At 60.9% G+C, this 6,440-nt stretch overlaps 1 long non-coding RNA gene across 1 annotated transcript; it reads left to right on the forward strand.

Moving 5' to 3' along the window:
- The first annotated feature begins 497 nt into the window (after positions 1-497).
- LOC137466829 (uncharacterized) lies at positions 498-6,210 on the forward strand. Its single transcript, XR_010995290.1, has 4 exons — positions 498-612; positions 2,289-2,363; positions 3,238-3,337; positions 6,069-6,210. It is a non-coding gene; the product is annotated as an uncharacterized lncRNA (long non-coding RNA).
- The last annotated feature ends 230 nt before the right edge of the window (positions 6,211-6,440 follow it).

Below are 6,440 nucleotides of genomic sequence, written 5' to 3' on the forward strand. Positions count from 1 at the left end.
GGGACATCCCAAAAATGGATCTGGGACACCCCAAAAACGGCCTGGGATACCCCAAAAATCCCCCAGGACACCCCAAATATCCCCTGGGACACCCCAGAAATCACCTGGGACACCCCAAAAATGGACCTGGGACACCCCAAAAACCGACCTGGGACCCCAAAAGTCACCAGGGGACCCCAAAATCTCCGTGGGGGAATCCCTAAAGTGAGGGAGGGGATGTGGGACCCTCACAACATCCCCCAAGGACCCAAAATCTGTGTGAGGGGCCCCAAAAATCACTTGAGGCACCCCAAAATCCCCCCCTAGAACCCCAAAATCCCCCCCTAGAACCCCAAAATCCCCCCCCAGGCACCCCAAAATCCCCTTAGGGCCCCCCGTGCCTCAGTTTCCCTGAGTCCCAGCAGGAATTTGGGGGCGTTTGAGGCTGTGGGGGGGGGTTTGGAGATCGGGATTTTTTTGGGGGGGGTCCGGGGAGGTTTTGGGGACCCCCCCTGACCCCCACTTTGTGCTCCCCCCCCCCAGGGCCCTGGAGCTGGAATTGGGGCTGGATTTCGGGCCCGAGGGGGAATTCTCCTACCTGTACAACCAGTGCTGGGAGCTGGGCACCAGCGAGTGCGTGGGGGCTTCGGGGTCCTGGGGGGAGTTTGGGGGGTCGTTGGGGGGGATTTTGGGGGGTCCTTGGGGGGGTTTGAGGGTCCTGGGGGGGGTTTGGGGGGAGTTTGGGGTTTTGGGGGGATTTTGGGGGTCCTGGGGGATTTGGGGGGTCCTTGGGAGGGTTTGGGGTCCTGGGGGGATTTGGGGGGAGTTTGGGGGTCCTGGGGGGAGTTTGGGGGAGGTTCAGGGGTCCTGAGGGGATTTTGGGGGGTCCTGGGGGGGGGGGTGGGGGGAGTTTGGGGGTCTTGGGGGATTTTGTGGAGTCCTGGGGGGGTTCGGGGGGTCCCTGGGGGGGGATTTGGGGGGTCCTGGGGGGTTTGGGGGCGTCCTAGGGGAGGTTTGGGGGTCCTGAGGGGGGGGGTTCGGGTCCTGGGGGGATTTTGGGGGGTCCTGGGGGGGGGTTCGGGGGGTCCTGGGGTGGGGTTTGGGGGGTTCGGGGTGCTGGGGGGCATTTTGGGGGGTCCTGGGGGGATTTTGGGGGTCCTGGGGGGGTTCGGGGGTCGTGGGGGGGGATTTGGGGGTCCTGGGGGGGGGTTGGGGGGAGTTTGGGGGTCTTGGGGGTATTTTGGGGGGTCCTTGGGGGGGTTTGGGGGGAACTTGGGGGTCCTGGGGATTTTGGGGGGTCCTTGGGGGGGTTCGGGGGTCCTGGCGGGTTTGGGGGTCGTGGGGGGAGTTTGGGGGGCCCTGGGGGCATTTTTGGGGGTCGTGGGGGGGGGGGGGGTTGGGGGTCCTGAGGGGGGATTTGGGGGTCCTGGTGGGATTTTGGGGGGTCCTGGGGGAGGTTTCGGGGGTCCTGGGGGGATTTTGGGGGTCCGGGGGGGAAGTTGGGGGGTCCTGGGGGGATTTTTTTGGGGTGGTTTTGGGAGGTTTTTGGGGTGAATTTTGGGAGGTTTTTGGGTGGTTTTTAGGGGATTTTTGGGGAGGTTTTGGGCTGGGTTTTGGGATGGTTTTTGGGAGGTTTTTGGGGTGGATTTTGGAGGGTTTTGGGTGGTTTTTGGGACGTTTTTGGGTGGTTTTTGGGACGGTTTTCAGAGGTTTTTGGGATGTTTTTGGGGTGGTTTTGGGGTGGGTTTTGGGACGGTTTTTGGGGAGGTTTTTTGGGGTGGATTTTGGCGGTTTTTGGGGATTTTTGGGGTGGATTTTGGGTGGGTTTTGGGTGGTTTTCGGAGGTTTCGGGGGATTTTTGGGTGGTTTTTGGGAGGTTTTTGGGTGGTCTTTGGGAGGTTTTTGGGGCGGTTTTCAGAGTTTTTTGGGGTGGTTTTGGGAGGTTTTGGGGGATTTTTGGGGAGGTTTTTGGGGTGGATTTTGGGTGGTTTTGGGGGATTTTTGGGGTGGATTTTGGGTGGTTTTTGGGGCGGTTTTCGGAGGTTTCGGGGGATTTTTGGGATGTTTTTTGGGTGGTTTTTGGGAGGTTTTTGGGGTGGATTTTGGGTGGGTTTGGGCGGTTTTCGGAGGTTTCGGGGGATTTTTGGGGAGGTTTTTGGGGTGGATTTTGGGAGGTTTTTTGGGTGGTCTTTGGGAGGTTTTTGGGGTGGTTTTTGGGAGGTTTTTTGGGTGGTTTTCAGAGGTTTCGGGGGATTTTTGGGATGTTTTTGGGGCGGTTTTTGGGAGGTTTTTGGGGTTCTCTCCCCCAGGTACCTGTACCGGCTCTGCCCCTTCCAGCGCGTCACCCAGAGACCCAAAAACGGCGGCGCCGAGACCAGCCTGGGGTCAGGGCATCCCAAAACCCCCCAGAACACCCCCAAATCCTCCACAACACCCCAAAAATCCTCCACAACACCCAAATAACCCACAACACCCCAAAATAACCCACAACACCCAAAAACCGCCCTGGGGAGCCCCAGAACCACCCTAGGAACCCCAAAAATCACCCTAGACAGCCCAAAACACCCCAAAAACTGCCCTGGGAACCCCAAAAATCTCCCTTGGAGCCCCTGAACACCCCAAAAACTGCCCTGGGAACCCCAAAAACCCCAAAATCACCCTGGGAACCCCAAAAATCACCCTGGTAACCCCAAAACACCCCAAAAACTGCCCTGGGAACCCCAAAAACCCCAAAATCGCCCTGGGAACCCCAAAAATCACCCTAGACAGCCCAAAACACCCCAAAAACTGCCCTGGGAGCCCCAAAAATCCCCAAAATCCCCCCAAAAAATCCCCCTGGATACCCCAAAAATCCTCAAAAACCCCCCAAAAAAATCTCTCTGGGGATCCCAAAAATCCCCAAAATCCCCCAAAATCCCCCTGGGGACCCCAAAAATCCCCGTGGGGACCCCAAAAATCCCCAAAACCCCCAAAAATCCCCAAAAATCCCCAAACTCCCCCAAAAATCCCCCTGGGGACCCCAAAAATCATCCTGGCACCCCAAAGACTCCCCCTGGGGACACTCGGGGACAGGCCCCAGGTGTCACCTGACCCCCCCCAAGTGTCACCTGACCCCCCCCCAGGTGTCACCTGACCCCCCCAGGTGTCACATGATCCCCCCCCAGGTGTCACCTGACTCACTCAAGTGTCACCTGACCCCCCCAGGTGTCACCTGACCCCCCCCCGGGGTCACCTGACGCGCTGCCCCTCCCCCCGCAGGCTCTGGGGCTCCTGGGCGGGGCCCGAAGGCGACAAATTCGGGGCCCAGAAATACGAGGGGGGCACGGGCTGCTGGCAGGGCCCCAACCGGGCCACCACGGTGAGTGGGACGGCACCTGGGTGTCACCTGTGTCACCTGTGTCCCCAAAACCCAACCGGGCCACCACGGTGAGTGGGACGGCACCTGGGTGTCACCTGTGTGTCACCTGTGTCCCCAAAACCCAACCGGGCCACCACGGTGAGTGGGACGGCACCTGGGTGACACCTGGGTGACATCACCTGGGTGACATCACCTGTGTCACCTGTGTCCCCAAAACCCAACCGGGCCACCACGGTGAGTGGGACGGCACCTGGGTGACACCTGTGTGTCACCTCTGTCCCCAAAACCCAACCGGGCCACCACGGTGAGTGGGACGGCACCTGGGTGACACCTGGGTGACACCTGTGTGACATCACCTGGGTGTCACCTGTGTCCCCAAAACCCACCCGGGCCACCACGGTGAGTGGGACGGCACCTGGGTGACACCTGGGTGACATCACCTGGGTGTCACCTGTGTCACCTGGGTGCCACCTGTGTCCCCAAAACCCACCCAAACCCAACCGGGCCACCACGGTGAGTGGGACGGCACCTGTGTGTCACCTGTGTCCCCAAAACCCAACCGGGCCACCACGGTGAGTGGGACGGCACCTGGGTGTCACCTGGGTGTCACCTGTGTCCCCAAAACCCAACCGGGCCACCACGGTGAGTGGACGGCACCTGGGTGTCACCTGGGTGACATCACCTGGGTGACATCACCTGTGTCACCTGTGTCCCCAATCCCAACCGGGCCACCACGGTGAGTGGGACGTCACCTGTGTCACCTGTGTCACCTGTGTGTCACCTGTGTGTCACCTGGGTGTCACCTGTGTCCCCAAAACCCACCCAATCCCAACCGGGCCACCATGGTGAGTGGAACGTCACCTGGGTGACACCTGTGTCACCTGTGTCACCTGGGTGTCACCTGTGTCCCCAAAACCCAACCGGGCCACCACGGTGAGTGGGACACCACCTGGGTGACACCTGTGTGTCACCTGTGTGACATCACCTGTGTCACCTGTGTGTCACCTGTGTCCCCAAAACCCACCCAAACCAACCGGGCCACCACGGTGAGTGGGACACCACCTGTGTCACCTGTGTGACATCACCTGGTGTCACCTGTGTCACCTGTGTGCCACCTGTGTGTCACCTGTGTCCCCAAAACTCACCCAAACCCAACCGGGCCACCACGGTGAGTGGGACACCTGGGTGACACCTGGGTGACATCACCTGTGTGACGTCACCTGTGTGTCACCTGTGTCACCCCCTGTGTCACCTGAGCCCCCACAATGTCCCCATCCCCAGGTATCTCAGCTGTCCCCAGGTGTGACACAGGTGTGTCTCAGGGATGTCCCAGGTGTGTCCCAGGTGTCCCCAGGTGTGTCAGGTGTCTAAGGGATGTCTCAGGTGTCCCCAGGTGTGTCCCCAAGTGTCCCCAGGTGTCCTTAGGTGTCTAAGGGATGTCCCAGGTATCTAAGGGGTGTCCCAGGTGTGTCCCCAGGTGTCCCCAGGTGTGTCCCCAGGTGTCTCAGGGATGTCCCAGGTGTCCCAGGTGTGACACAGGTGTCCCCCCAGGTGTCCCCAGGTGCGTCCCAGGTGTCCCCAGCTGTGTCCCATGTGTCTCAGGTGTCCCCAGGTGTGTCCCAGGTGTGTCCCAGCTGTCCCCCCAGGTGTCCCCCCAGGTGTCCCCAGGTGTCTCAGTTGTCCCCAGATGTCTCAGGTGTCTCAGGGATGTCCCAGGTGTGTCCCAAGTGTGTTCCAGGTGTCCCCAGGTGTCTCAGGGATGTCCCAGGTGTCCCCCAGGTGTCCCCAGGTGTCTCAGGGATGTCCCAGGTGTCCCCAGGTGTACCCAGGTGTGTCCCCAGGTGTCCCAGGTGTCCCCAGGTGTCCCCAGGTGTGTCCCAGGTGTCCCAGGTGTCCCCAGGTGTCCCCAGGTGTGTCCCCAGGTGTCCCCAGGTGTCTCAGGTGTCCCCAGGTGTCTCAGGTGTCTCAGGGATGTCCCAGGTGTGTCCCAAGTGTGTTCCAGGTGTCCCCAGGTGTCTCAGGGATGTCCCAGGTGTCCCCCCAGGTGTCCCCAGGTGTCTCAGGGATGTCCCAGGTGTCCCCAGGTGTCCCCAGGTGTGTCCCCAGGTGTCTCAGGGATGTCCCAGTTTTCCCAGGGATGTCTCAGGTGTGTCCCAGGTGTCCCCCCAGGTGTCCCCAGGTGTCTCAGGTGTCCCAGGTGTGTCCCCAGGTGTCCCCCCAGGTGTCCCCAGGTGTCCCAGGTGTCCCCCCAGGTGTCCCCAGGTGTCTCAGGTGTCCCCAGGTGTCCCCAGCTGTCCCCAGCTGTCCCCCCAGGTGTCTCAGGTGTCCCCAGGTGTGTCCCAGGTGTCCCAGGTGTGTCCCAGGTGTCCCAGGTGTCTCAGGTGTCCCCAGGTGTCCCCAGCTGTCCCCCCAGGTGTCCCCCCAGGTGTCCCCAGGTGTCTCAGGGATGTCCCAGCTGTGTTCCAGGTGTCCCCAGGTGTCCCCAGGTGTCCCCAGGTGTCCCCAGGTGTGTCCCAGGTGTCCCCCCAGGTGTCCCCAGGTGTCTCAGGTGTCCCAGGTGTGACACAGGTGCATCCCAGCTGTGTCCCAGGTGTGTCCCAGGTGTCCCAGGTGTCCCCAGCTGTGTCCCAGGTGTGTCCCAGGTGTCCCAGGTGTCCCCAGCTGTCCCCCAGGTGTCCCCCCAGGTGTCCCAGGTGTCCCCAGGTGTCTCAGGTGTCCCTGTCCCCTCCAGGTGCGGCTCAGGTGTGGCCGGGACACGGCGGTGACGGCGGCCACGGAGCCGAGCCGCTGCGAGTACCTGCTGGAGCTGGAGACGCCTGCGGCCTGCAGGGAGCCCCCGGCGGGGCACGAGGAGCACGACGAGCTCTGAGCCCCAGAACGGCCCGAATCACCCCAAAATTATCCCCCAAATATCCCCGAAATAGCCCAGAAATATCCCAAAAATAGCCCAAAAATATCCCAGAAATATCCCAAAATTATCCCCCAAATATCCCCGAAATAGCCCAGAAATATCCCAAAAATATCCCAGAAATATCCCAAAAATATCCCCGAAATAGCCCAAAATTATCCCAAAATAGCCCAAAAATAGCCCAGAAATATCCCA

Source organism: Anomalospiza imberbis, unplaced genomic scaffold (genome assembly GCF_031753505.1).
Source record: "Anomalospiza imberbis isolate Cuckoo-Finch-1a 21T00152 unplaced genomic scaffold, ASM3175350v1 scaffold_444, whole genome shotgun sequence".
NCBI classification, from domain to species: Eukaryota; Metazoa; Chordata; class Aves; order Passeriformes; family Viduidae; genus Anomalospiza; species Anomalospiza imberbis.